Source organism: Hemitrygon akajei, chromosome 3 (genome assembly GCF_048418815.1).
Source record: "Hemitrygon akajei chromosome 3, sHemAka1.3, whole genome shotgun sequence".
NCBI classification, from domain to species: Eukaryota; Metazoa; Chordata; class Chondrichthyes; order Myliobatiformes; family Dasyatidae; genus Hemitrygon; species Hemitrygon akajei.
In genome coordinates this window covers 92,605,126-92,619,375 of record NC_133126.1, presented here as the reverse complement: position 1 = coordinate 92,619,375, position 14,250 = coordinate 92,605,126, and positions in this window count along the sequence as shown.

The following is a 14,250-nucleotide window of genomic DNA, read 5'->3' as shown; positions in this document are numbered from 1 at the left end:
TGAGAGAGAGAGAGACAAGATTTAATGTTATGGTTCTTCGGCTGATTATTTACCTTTGCTCCAAGGACACTTTAGCCTGCTTGTTAATATTCCTGCAGGGACAGCAGGGAGGAGCCGGTTGATGGACAGCCGATGTCCAGCATGTGGAGATAAAAAGCAGGTCTGCTAAGACACAGGCAGACACACCACAGGACACTGAACGAGCTTTGTGCACCCACGTGAAGGTGGGGGTTTTGGAGGATCAATTCGGGGAAATCGATCAGTGGCTCACAGTGTGTAAAGGTGCGACTAGTGGGGAACTGTTTGTGTGTCCACCCTCGCCTGGGTGACAGGTCCACCACTGAAGAATGGTCGTACGTGGTATGGTCATAGCCGGTGACCACAACAGGAAGACAGCGGGAAGATCGACGGCAACGGCATCACCTCTTACCACCTCTCTCTCCCCAACAATATTCAAACAACTACCTCAACCTGAACTGAACTCTGCATCATATTGTAAGACTGTATCCATTCACCCCTGGCTCTGAAAGTGCCTGGTTTTGGTTCCTATTTCTACACTTCTGTATATATCATTACTAACCTGTTTCATATATTTGCATTTTATATTACTGTATTGCTTAGTTTACACTATTAGTTACTAGCAATACCTGACTCCAAAGTGTTTTCCATTTCTGCTGGTTCTTAACCCGATCACGGGGTACGTGACAAGTTGATGTAATCTACATGGATTTTAGTAAGGCGTTTGACTAAATTCCTTATGGGAGGCTAATCCAGAAGATTAAGATGTATGGGTTCCGTGGCAAATTGGCTGTTTGGATTCAGAACCAGCTTACGCATTGCAGACAGAAGGTCGTGGTTGAAGGGATTTATTCGAGCTGGAGGTCTGTAATTAATGGAGTTCTGCAGGGATCTGTGCTGGGACCTCTGCTGTTCGTGATGTATATAAATGACCTGGATGAAAATGTAGATGTGTGGAAGTTTCTGATGATACTAAGATTGGTGGAGTTGTGAATAGTGTAGAAGACTGGCAAAGAATACAGCGTGATCAGCGTTGCAGATATGGGCTGAGAAATGGCAGATGGAGTTTAACCCACATAAATGTGATGTGTTGAACCTCAGTAGGGCAAATGCAAAGATACACTACATCCTTAACAGTGTTGCTGAACAGAGAGATCTTGGGATCCAAGTTCATAGCTCCTTGAAAGTGGCTACACAGGTCGATGAGGTGGTTAAGAAGGCTTATGGAATGCTTGCTTTCATTAGTCGAGGCATTGAGTTCAAAAATCAAGAAGTTATGTTGCAACTTTATAAAACTCTGGTTAGGCCACATCTGAAGTATTGCTTACTGGTTTAGAGGGTATGTACCGGTACTATCATGAGAGGCTGGATAAACTTAGGTTGTTTTCTCTGGAGCACTTATCTAAGGGGGAGATACAAAATTATGAGGGGCATAGATAGAGTGGACAGAGAGTATCTGTTTCCCAGGTTGAAATGTCCAATAACAGAGGGTGTGTATTGAAGGTGGGGTGGGGGGTAAGTTCAAGGGTGATGTGAGAGGTAAGTTTTTTTTAAATCAGAGAGTCATAGATGTGTGGTATGGTGGTAGAGGCAAATACATTAGAGGCTTTTAAGAGATGTTTGGATAGGATAGACACATGGATGTAAGGAAGATGGAGGGGTAGGGACATTGTGTTGGTAGAAGGGATTAGTGTTTGGGTGTTTTTAATTTACTTTTTAGCTGATTTGGCTCTACATTGTGGAATGAATGGCCTGTTTCTGTGCTGTACTGTTCTATCTAGCTATCTATATGTGTGTGCTGGCAGAATTTGGTGCAAAGAGAGAAAGGTGCTATTTTTGTAGCCTTTCCTCAGAACACTGTCGTACACCAAACTGCTCACCGGCACTATGGCAGGTAGAGTGAGATGAATTATAGATGGTGCACAGCTCAGAAACAATCCAACCCCAAGGAGTCCTTGTTGACATTTATGCTCCACTCCAGCTTCCTCCCAGTCTCAACTCAACTCAGATCATGGAGCATAACTCGAAATCTTGTTATCCCATACAGCTGACCCCTGCGTTATGGGGGTGGGGGTTGTTGAGTTCCGAGAAAATAATCTGTATCATAATTTTCCATAATGTAAAGCCTTGTCATCTGTGCATGTGTCAACAAACAAGTTGAAAATATTTGTTTGTTTATTTACTTCTGTCACAGATTTTTGGATCGTGATTTGTGAATTCTGTAAGGATGCATTTCTGTTTCCCAAACTGCCAAAGGACAGGGTTAGCATTTCAACCACTCCCTGTGGTGACAAGTTCCACATTCTCACCATTGATTTTGATAAGGAAATGTTATCTGAATGTTATGGTATTGGTGGCCTACGGTTTATATTTTGCCCACAATTAGAAACACTTTCTCTGCATTCACTCTATCAAAGCTTAAGTAAATTTTAAAGACCTTTCAGCATATTTCTCAAGAGAAAACTGCCCCAGCCCATTCATCATTTGCGATATATACAGTCTCACAGCTCTGTTGTATTCCTTCTGAAACTCCCTCTCCAGTACTTCATGACGAGACTCGACTCAAACTGCAGGGACAAGCCCTTTGGCTCACTGAGTCCATCCCGACCATTAAACCACCACATGCATCACCATCCCTAATCCCATTCTGTTCTCCACAGATTCCCATCAACACCCTCCAGATTCTGCCACTCACTTGCACACCTGGAGAAATGTACAGTCGCCAGTTAACCCACCAGCCCATATGTCTATACAATGTAGCAGAGCCACAGGAAGAACTTGCACGAGGGCAATGATCAGGGGGTCAGGATTGGTGAGTGGAGCTATGCCAGCTACACCACTGTAACAACCCCGCCGTAAACCACTCTGACATCACATACCTCCCTCCCTGCCTCCATTACAAGATAGTTCTGTATGGACAAGTGTCCTAATTCAACATCATTTGCTTGAATTCCATTGGGAGCAGAGAGGAATTAAATTACCACATTCTGTCCACTCCACTATTTGAGTTTCTTTTGCCACACACACATTACGCAGCCCATCTTTACAAGCCTGGATTGGGAGGAGTAAGTTAGAAGAGGCAGAGATCCTACTTCCCATGTTATTCTGCATGTGTCGATCAGACCCCATTCCAATGACCCAACAGTCAATATCTTACAAACAACATCAAGTCTTGATACACGTATTACTGAGCCATGGTTAGAGGCTAAAATGGGTTCCAAGTCCATTGGAACCAATTGCCCACCGCCCCCCCAATTGACTCACTCTTCATAAAGTCTATAATTTATTCCACCTCAATAACCCTACCTGAGCCTCTGTATTGTTCCAGTTCCGCTTTCCTGTACACACCAACCTCCTTTGCCCTCTTACTGTAGCCCTGCCTATGCTCTGGGTTTCTCTTTGCTTAGAAACATAGAAAACTTACAGTACAATACAGGCCCTTCAGCCCAAAAGCTGTGCCAAACATGTCCTTACCTTAGAAATTACCTTGGGTTACCCATAGCCCTCTATTTTGCTAAGTTCCATGTACCTATCCAGGAGTCTCTTAAAAGACCCTATTTTTCCATCTTCACCACTGTAGCCGGTGGTCTATTCCATGCACTCACCACTCTGTGTAAAAAAGTTTACCCCTGACATCTCCTCTGTACCTACTTCCAAGCACCTTAAAACTACGCCCTCTCGTGCTAGCCATTTCAGCCCTGGGAAAAAGCCTCTGACTATCCACACGATCAATGCCCCTCATCAGCTTGTACACCTCTACCAGGTCACCTCTCATCCTCCATCGCTCCAAGGAGAAAAGGCCGAGTTCACTCAACCTATTCTCATAAGGCATGCTCCCCAATCCAGGCAACATCCTTGTAAATCCCCTCTGCACCCTTTCTATGGTTTCCACATCCTTCCTGTAGGTGACCAGAATTGAGCACAATATACCAAATGGGGTCTGACCAGGGTGCTATATAGCTGCAACGTTACCGCTCGGCTCTTAAACTCAATCCTACAGTTGATGAAGGCCAATGCACCGTATGCCTTCTTAACCACAGAGTCAACCTGCGCAGCTGCTTTGAGTGTCCTATAGACTCAGACCCCGAGATCCCTCTGATCCTCCATACTGCCAAGGGTCTTACCATTAATGCTATATTCTGCCATCATATTTGACCTACCAAAGTAAACCACCTCACACTTATCTGGGTTGAACTCCATCTGCCCTGTTTTGCATCCTATCAATGTCCCGCTGTAACCTCTGACAGCCCTCCACACTAACTACAACACCCCCAACCTTTGTGTCATCAGCAAATTTAAAACTCCTGGATAGGTACATGGAGCTTAGCAAAATAGAGGGCTATGGGTAACCCTAGGTAAGGACATGTTCGGCACAGCTTTTGGGCCGAAGGGCCTGTATTGTACTGTAAGTTTTCTATGTTTCTAACCCATCCCTCCACTTCCTCATCCAGGTCATTTATAAAAATCACGAGAGTAGTGGTCCTAGAACAGATCCCTGAGACACACCACTGGTCACCGGCCTCCATGCAGAATATCACCCTTCTACAGCCACTCTTTGTCTTCTGTGGACAAGCCAGTTCTGGATCCATAAAGCAATGTCCCCTTGGATCCCAAGCCTCCTTACTTTTATAATAAGCCTTGCATGGGGTACCTTATTAAATGCCTTACTGAAATCCATATACACTATATCTATGGCTCTACCTTCATCAATATGTTTAGTCACATCCTCAAAAAAATTCATTCAGGCTCATAAGGCATGACCTGCCTTTGACAAAGCCATGCTGACTATTCTTAATCATATTACAGTATGCCTCTCCAAATGTTCATAAATCCTGCCTCTCAGGATCTTCTCCATCAACTTACCAACCACTGAAGTAAGACTCACTGGTCTATAATTTCCTGGGCTATCACTACTCCCTTTCTTGAATAAGAGAACAACATCCGCAACCCTCCAATCCTCCAGAACCTCTCCTGTCCTCATTGATGATGTAAAGATCATCACCAGAGGCTCAGCAATCTCCTCCCTCGCTTCCCACAGTAGCCTGAGGTACATCTCATCTGGTCCCAGCGGCTTATCCAACTTGATGCTTTCCAAAAGCTCCAGCACATCCTCTTCCTTAATAACTACATGCTCAAGCTCTGCAGTCCACTGCAAGTCATCCCTACAATCGCCAAGATCCTTTTCCATAGTGAATACTGAAGCAAAGTATTAATTAATTACCTCTGCTATCTCCTCTGGTTCCATACACACTTTCCCACTGTCACACTTGATTGGTCCTGTTCTCTCACGCATTATGCTCTTGCTCTTCACCTATTTGTAGAATGTCTTGGGGTTTTCCTTAATCCTGTCTGCCAAGGCCTTCTCATGGCCCCTTCTGGCTCTCCTAATTTCATTAAGCTCCTTCCTGCTAGTCGTATAATCTTCTGGATCTCTATCATTTCTGGCGCTATAAAACCCAACTTTCTTGTCACCTGCCACAAAGCTTTCTCTTTCCTTCCTCTGGTTTGATATGAATTCTTCAATGACTTGGCACATTGTCCTGTTCTGGAGGCACCATATGAATCATTTCTTTTTTAAAATGTATTTATTTAGTAATACAGTTGCCCTTCTGGCTCTTCGAAGCATACCATGCCAGCAACTCCCGATTTAACCTTAACCTAATCACAGGACAATTTACCAAGACCCGGTAGGTCTTTTAGACTATTGGAGTAAACCTGAGGACCCAGAGAAATCCCACATTCCACAGGGAGGACATACAATGAATCTTTGCCACATGGTGCCGGAATTGAACTCTGAACAATGGAATGCTCCGAGGTGTAATAGGGTTGCACTGACCATTATGTTACTGTGGCACTCTGCTGTTATTACTGAGAGGATAAAAATGCATAGGAAGCAAGAAAGGTTTGTTCTCAGTAGAGGCTGTTGTGTGATCCACAACCCCGTTTGGCTGCCGAACCACTGCTGCACATTAGAGCGTGTTCTACACATAATTTATTAGCTGGGCTTTCTGTTCTCTTGGGCTCTGGGCACCCCATTACTGACCCAAACCAGCAGCGACTATTTAATATTTGCCTACAAAGCTCTGAAAATCAGCTTCCCTCTGACATCATGTACTACATGTTGTGGTACACAAGGGCATTGCTTTATTCCCCATCTCTGTTGTGGTTAGTTATTTAGCCTGCTTCTGTTGTGACTGTGATCAAAGTCACCAGAGAGACACTGAAGCTGGTGATGTAGAGTCTTTATTCATCACAACAAACAGGCGTCATTCTGGAGACACTCTCGGTAGAGGCTCACAAACCCAAAGGTACATTGTAATTGATAAGGCACCTCTGAAGGTCCCAAGTGCCTTTGAGAGAAACTAATTCACACGAATGTTCTAAAGCCTTATGACAACATAGAACCAGACACCCAGAATTAATGTTGTCAGGGCTGTCCCCGAGTACACATAAATATAATCAGTGCACAAATACTATTGATTGTCCATCTGTGTGACCATGTTTGATATGCTAAGTGACAACAACTGTCTGGTCTGCCAGCTTGCCCTCAACGGTGCAAATAACTTACGTGGCCTGATTTGATGCAGGCCAATTAACACAAACCCATTGTCTTAACGTTTGGCTGATGCATATGCAATCGCTTAATCTGTGAAACAGCCTGTGCTTTTAACTTGAATTTGCTGCTTGCAATTTTACAAAAAGAACCGAAGGCAAATCGCAAACTTCCTGAACGCATTTACATTTACAATAAGAATTGAACCCTGGTTCGTGTTTGAATTAATATCTGCTATATCCACATTAACTCCAGAATACACCCAAACACTTCACTATTGATCTCTTCCTGTTCAGCTTAATCAGTGAGTAGTTCCAGAACATCTCAGTTTACAAACCTATGCCTTCACACATCTATTAGACAGATGGTATTAACTGAAAGACTGTGAAACACATAAACCACAATTATCACCAATTCAGTTGAAGTGAAGTTAAACCTAGATCTGTAATTTTAAACTCGTAAGAAGTTTTCTTTTTCACTTGGGTTTGGATTGTATTTTACATTCCTTGTTTTGCCAAGGTACTGTCCTGAAATACCTTTTCCCAAATGCTTTGCCTCAGTCAGGAGGTGATCACAGCTCAATAGAAGCTTATTTCTTTGCAAAGCTCCCCTCCCTGATTTAGGACAGGCAAGAGATCAGTGACCTGGGATGAAGAGACTCACCTGAAACAGCAACTGTCCATTTCCCTCCAGAAACGTTGCTCAGCTTCCTGAGTTCCACCAGCAACTTGACTTTGCATCTGGGATCACCTGGCTTGCTTCTGTAGTTCTGGAGACTCTTGTCCAAAGCAATGCCAGGACTGAAGAAATGAAAAGCTACTCCATTTTTAATATTGCATTGGTTCTACAGCAAGGAGACAAGATTGGGGTCATCGACAACTCCAATGAAGACTGGTGGAAAGGTAAAATTGAGCTTTAGAATAGGACTTTTTTCCTGCCAACTTTATTTAGCACACATTAAAAACATACACACACACATCAAAGAAGGGCATTTGACCCATTGTGTTTGTACTGGCTAAAAATTATTAGTTTAGGTTCATTCTACTTCTCTCAGTGGTTTTATATGTTTTTAAGCAAGGGGATGAAAGGTTGCCAGGGTTAGATGGAATTCAAAGTTGAGGTTAAAATAAGATCAACCAAGAACTTAAGTAGTTGTGGTGAACTACATATACCTGTCTGGACACGCCCCCCCCCCCCCCCCGGCTGACTGCTCCTGTGGCTCCTCCCACAGACCCCGGTATAAAGGCAATTGGGGCACTGCTCCTCCCTCAGTCTCCAGGATGTTGTATGGTGGTCTCTTGCTGCTGACTGCTCTCTTCCAGCGAATAAAAGCCTATATCTCGCCTCACGTCTCCGAGAGTTATTGATGGTGCATCAGTAGTAGAGCAGGGTTTAATTGGCTGAGTGGCCTCATCTTGATACTAATTCATAAATCCTGTATTAAACCACTTTTTGTCATGTTACTATTGGGGATGCATAGACATGAACCCTACTTCCCCTCTGCCTCAACACCATTACACCCTGAGGAGGGGGAGGGGGAGATGATTAAATTGTTGGCAAAAGTTAGAGATCTGACAGAAACACATAATGGAACTGGAGGAACTCAGTGGGTCAGGCAGCCTCTATGCAGGAAATGCTCCACTGAGTTGCTGCAGATTTCCAGCATCTGCAGTCTCCTGTCTCTAAAGATCTGACAGGCTACTTTAAGCAAGTGCAGAGGCAGGGAACAAGGGAAGGAGTCCAGTGATAGGGAGGAAGTAAGGAACGATGGTGCAAGTCAAAGGAAAATACCGGTACTTCTAAAAATCATAGTAAGAGCAGGGTTTAGGAGAGTGGTGAGGGAAGTGCAGAACCATTAACAATTATTTTCATGTAGAACTGACCACTGATTATTAACCAAAATGGTGGAATGATATTGTGTATGAAGGGATGCCAATTGCTTAATCAAAAGATAAGGTGCCTTTGTTGAGCTTGTTTGGAACAAAGACAAAAATCAGTGAGCGCGTGCTGAGAATTAAAATGACCGTCAAATCAAAAATTAGGGTCATGCCTGTCATCCAAGCAGTCTCCCTATCTACACTTAATCCCCTAAAAGAGGAGAACTCATTCGTGAATTGCCTTGAAAAAGAAGGATTGGATTGAGAATCTGGTGCACTTTTGGATGAGATATTTGGCTGTGACCTCAGCACCCCTGTTCCACCTAACCTGAAGGATGTAAAAGATTCTCTACACTATTCAAACAAGTGCAGGTGATCTTTTCCCTGTGTCTGCCAGCAGTCATCTCTCAACTGATGCCTGAACCAAATGATATAGTCACTTGGTTGTCTCTGCTTGTGGCATTCTTGAACTGGCCAACCTTTAGCTTGCAATTATCAGAATCACAATTAGGTTTAATATCACTAGCATGTGTCGTGAAATTTGCTGTTATGTGGAGCACTATGGTGAAATTCATAATAAAATCTGTAAATTGTAGTAAGTAATCTATGGTAGTAATGAGAAGAGAGTATGTCCTGGGTGATAAGGGTCTTTAATGATTAATGCTTCCTTTTCGAGGCATTGCTCCTTGAAGATATCCTGGATGCTGGGAGGTTAGTGCCCATGATGGGGTTGACTGAGTTAACTTCCTGCTCCACCACCCTCCCTAAACCAGATGGTGATGCAGCCAGTTAGTACACTCTCAAAAGTATATCTGTAGACATTTGAGAGTGTCTTTGGTGACATACCAAATCTCCTCAAACACCTAATGAAATATAGCCACTGTTATGCCTTCATTGTAACTGCATCAATATGTTGGGTCCAGGATAGTTCCTCAAAGATGTTGACACATGGGAACTTGAAATTGCTCACTCTCTCCACTTCTGATCCCTTCTGCTCCCTTGTCTTACCCTTTCAGATGTACACAATCAATCCCTTAGTCTTACTGATGTTGAGTGCAAGGTTGTTATGACACCATTCAAACAGCTGATCTATCTCGCTCCTGTATGCCTTCTCGTCACCATCCGAAATTCTGCCAATAGTTGTGTCATCAGCAAATTTATAGATGGCATTTGAGCTGTGCCTAGACACACAGTCATGGGTGTAGAGAGAGTAGAGCAGTGGGCTAAGCACACATCACTGAGGTGCGCCAGTGTTGATTATCAGCAAGGTGGAAATATTGTTTCTGATCAGTCCATGTTTTGGAGGCTTTTGAACAAAACTGTAGGAATGATTGTGTCCAGTGCTGAGCTGTAGTCAATAAACAGCAGCCTGACATAAGAATAGTACTGTCCAGGTGATCCAAGGCCATGTGAAGAGCCAATGAGATCGCATCCACTGTAAACCTATTGTGGCGATAGGCAAATTGCACTAGTCCAGGTTCTTGCTGAGACAGTTGATTCTAGCCATAACCAACCTCTCAAAGCACTTCATCACTGTAGATGTGAGTGCAACTGAATGAGTCATTAAAGAAGATCACCCTGCTCTTCTTGGGCATTGGTATAATTGTTGCCCTTTTGAAGTAGGGAACTTCCAACTCTAGCAATGAGAAATTGAAAATGTCTTTGAACACACCTGTCAGATGGTTGGCACAGGTTTTCAGAGCCTTACCAGATACACCATTGAAGCTTGTCGCCTTGCAAGGGTTCACCTTCATGAAAGACATTCTGATGTCAGCCTCCAAGATAGAGATCACTGGGTCACTGGATCCAGCAGGGATGCTCATAGCTATAGTTTTATTCTCCCTTTCAAAGCATGAATAAAAGGCGTTGAAATCATCTGGGAGTGAAGCACTACTACCAGTCATGCTATTAGGTTTCACTTTGTAGGAAGTAATGGCCTGCAAACCCTGCCAGGGTTGACATGCATCAGTTCTGCCTCTAACCTAGGTTGGAATTGTTCTTTTGCTCAAGATAGCCTTCCCTGGGTGATACCTGACCTTTCTGTTTCACTCTGGATCACCAGTCTTGGTTTTCTTCTGGTAGTACCTTTAAGAAGGTGACTTATGTGAGCAGCTCTGTTGGAAATCATCAAATATTCTTATCTTAGACTGCTAAGGCTGAAATACACAGCTACAGCAATGTAAGCAACATCATTTTAGGACTTTTAAAGAATATATCGCTGCTGAAAGTTGACAAGTCTTGGATGGCAGTCGCTGGTCTCAAGTGCAGTTCCCCTTTAAGGCAAAAGGAAGTGAGGATGTGGTGCTGGATTAAAAGTTTAAGGTGAAGAAGATTCCAATTTCCACTAATATGTATTCTGCTGACAAATGCGTAGTCCACAGAAAATAAAATCAAAGACCTCAGAGCAAGATTGCTGTACCACAGGGACATCAGGGACTGTTGTGTTTTTGTTTCATAAAGACTTGGCTATCCCTCACCATTCCAGACGCAGTGATACAACTCACTGGCTTCATGATTCTCCACCAAGGGAGGACTGCTGAGTCTTTCAAAGGCAGAGGCGATAGAGTATGCTTTACTATTAACTCCTTGTGGTGCTGTGGAAATTTTCAGTCATCATCTTGGTGGCAGCGTACGCTCCACCTCAGGCCTGAGTCAAACAGGCTCCAGAGCAACATAATCAATAGGCCTAAAATAGCACACTCTGATACCTTCACCATTATTTTGAGGGATTTTAAAAATCTCTAAATAATTATCGTCAAATAATTATCACCTGTGGAACCAGAGGACACTCAACCACTGTTACATCACCATCAAGAACACTTACCATGTCATCCCACGCCCACATAATGGGAAGTCTGATCACCTAGCTGTATTTCTTCCCTGCATTACAATAACTGAAGTTCTTCGGCTATGAATTTCTTTGGAACATCCCAAGGTTGTGACAAACTAAATATTCTATGGAAGACATCATGTTGAGACGGTAAGAATGTTGACTGTGCACTGAGTACTCTTGAGTGTTCCTGTTGTGAACTTCATTTGCCACTTACCAGCCTAGATCTGAATATTAACTTGGGACATGCTGAGGAGCTGTAAATAGAAATGAACATCGGGTAATCATCAGCAAACTACCATCTTTCTGACCTTATAATGAAAACAAAGCAATTGAAGCTGCTTGGATCTAAATCAAGGAACTCCTGCAGTAATGCTTTTTCTCTCTCTCTCATACACACACATAAAATGGGCTGGAAAATGGCAAAGGTATTGCACTTTGGGAGGACAAACCAGTGTAGGATTTACACAGTGAATGGCAGGGCACTGAGGAGTGTGGTAGAACAGAGGGATCAGGGAATACAGATCCATAATTCCTTGTAATACAGGTAGCTAGGATCAGAAAGAGCCTAGAAGAGCTTTGTCTAGCCCATTTTGCATGTTGGCTTTCATAAACCAGAGTATTGAGTACAGGAATTGGGATGTTATGTAGAAGTTGTATAAGACTTTGGTGAGGCCAAGTTTGGAATAATGTCTACAGTTCCTGTCACCTACCTACAAAAAAAGATATCAATAAGGTTGAAAGAGTGCAGAGAAAATTTACAAGGATGTTGCCAGAAATTGAAACCTGACTTACAGGGAAAGGTTGAATAAGTTAGAACTTTTTTCCATGGAGTGTAGGAGAATGAAGGGAGATGAGCTAGAAGTATATATGGGGTACAAGACCATATGACACAGGAGCAGAATTAGGCCAATCAGCCTGTCAAGCTTGCTCATCATGGCTAACTTACAATCCCTCTCAACCCCATTTTCCTGCCTTCTCCCGTAACCTTTGATGTTTTCAATACTCAAGAACCCATCAAGCACTATTTTAAATATACCAAACCAATGAATTCAATGAGACAATGAATTCCACATATTCACCACCCCCGGCTAAATATCTTCCTCCTCAGCTCTGTTCTAAAGCATCTTCTTTGTATTCTGAGGGTGTGGCCTCTGGTCCTAGACTCCCAACCAGTAGAAAATATCCACTATATCTGGGCCTTTCAATATTCAACAGGTTTCAATGAGATCCCCTCTTATTCTTCTAAACTCCAGTGAGTACAGGCACAGAGCCATCAAACACTCCTCAAAATTAACATTTTCATTCCTGGAATCATTCTTGTGAGCCTCCTCTGCACCCCCTCCAATGTCAGCACATCCTTTCTCAAAAAAGGGTCTAAAACTGCTCACAACTCTCCAAGTGCAGTCTGACCAATGCTTTAAAAAATCTCAGCATCACACCCTTGCTCTTACACTCTAATTTTCTCAAAATGAATGCTAACATTGCATTTGCCTTCCTTATCACTGACTCAATCTTATAGTCTTACACCTTCAGTCCTTCTACCAAAGTGTATGACCATACTCCTCCCTACACTGTATTGAATCATCCTCTTCTTTGCCCGTTCTTCTAACCTATCTAAGTCCTTCTGAAGACTCCCTGCTTCCTCAATAATACCTATCCCTCCATCAATCTTTATATTGCCTGCAAACTTGGCTACAAAACCATCAATTTCATCATCGATCATTGACATAAAATGTGAAAAGAAGTGGTCCCAACAATCACCTCTGCAGAATACAAGTCACCAGCAGCTAACCAAATACAGCCCCCTTTATTCCCACCCTATGCCTCCTAACAGCCAGCCAATCTTCTATCCATGCTAGTATCTTTCATGTAGTATCATGGACTCTTGTTTAGCAGTCTCATGTATGGCACCTTGTAAAAATCCAAGTAAACAACATCTACTGACTCTCCTGCTTGTTATTTCCTCAAAGAATTCCAACAGATTTGTCAGGCAAGGTTTCTGCATCCTGATGTTAACCTATTTAATCATGTACCTCCAAGTACCCCAAAACCTTATATTTAATAATGGGCTCCAACATCTTGCCAACCACAGAAGTCAGGCTAACTTGTCTTGCCTCCCTTCCTTCATAAGTGACATTTACAATTTTCTAGTCCTCTGGAACCATTCCAGAATCTAGTGATTCTTTAAAGATCACCATTAATGCCTTCACATTCTCTTCAGCTGCCTCTTTCAGAACCCAGTGTAGTCCAGCTGATTTATTTCTCTTCAGATCTTCCAGCTTCCCAAGTACCTTCTCCTTAGTAATAGCAACTACACTCACTTCTGTCCCCGACACACTCAAATTTCTGGCATACTGCTGGTACCTTCCACAGTGAAAACTGAAGCAAAATACTGAAGTTCATCCACCATTTCTTTGTCCCCCATTACTACCTCTCCAGTGTCATTTCCAAGCAGTCCGATATCCACGCTCCCCTCTTTTACCCTGTTCCTGTGCCACAATGCTCCATGATTCTACCTGAGGGTGGGAGAGCAGTGTCAAGAGCAAGGGGATTGTCTTGTCAACTGATGTAATACTGTTTCATTAAACCCTGCTGTAAAAATGAATTAAGCATGACTCATGAGTGGAGTTACTGTCACCAGGTGCAATATAAGTACAGGGAAATCACATTCATAAAGAGAATGTTGGCAGGCCCACAAACTCTGATTTTGGAGAACCCAATAAAACTGATCAGTTAGTTATATTTGCATGAACCACAATTTGGAAAGTAGATAGGTCTGTAGGACAGCAAAATGTGGGAGGGTGATCAGGACAGCACTAGCAATGGGGGTGGATTCCATTGTTAACTGGATGCAAGAACAAGCTGCTGGATTTTTGGGTCAGTAAATCACTTAACTGTTTTGGAAACATGACACTTTCCAAATATTCCATTTCATCTCCATTAAAACCACACGAAACAGCTGTCTGCAA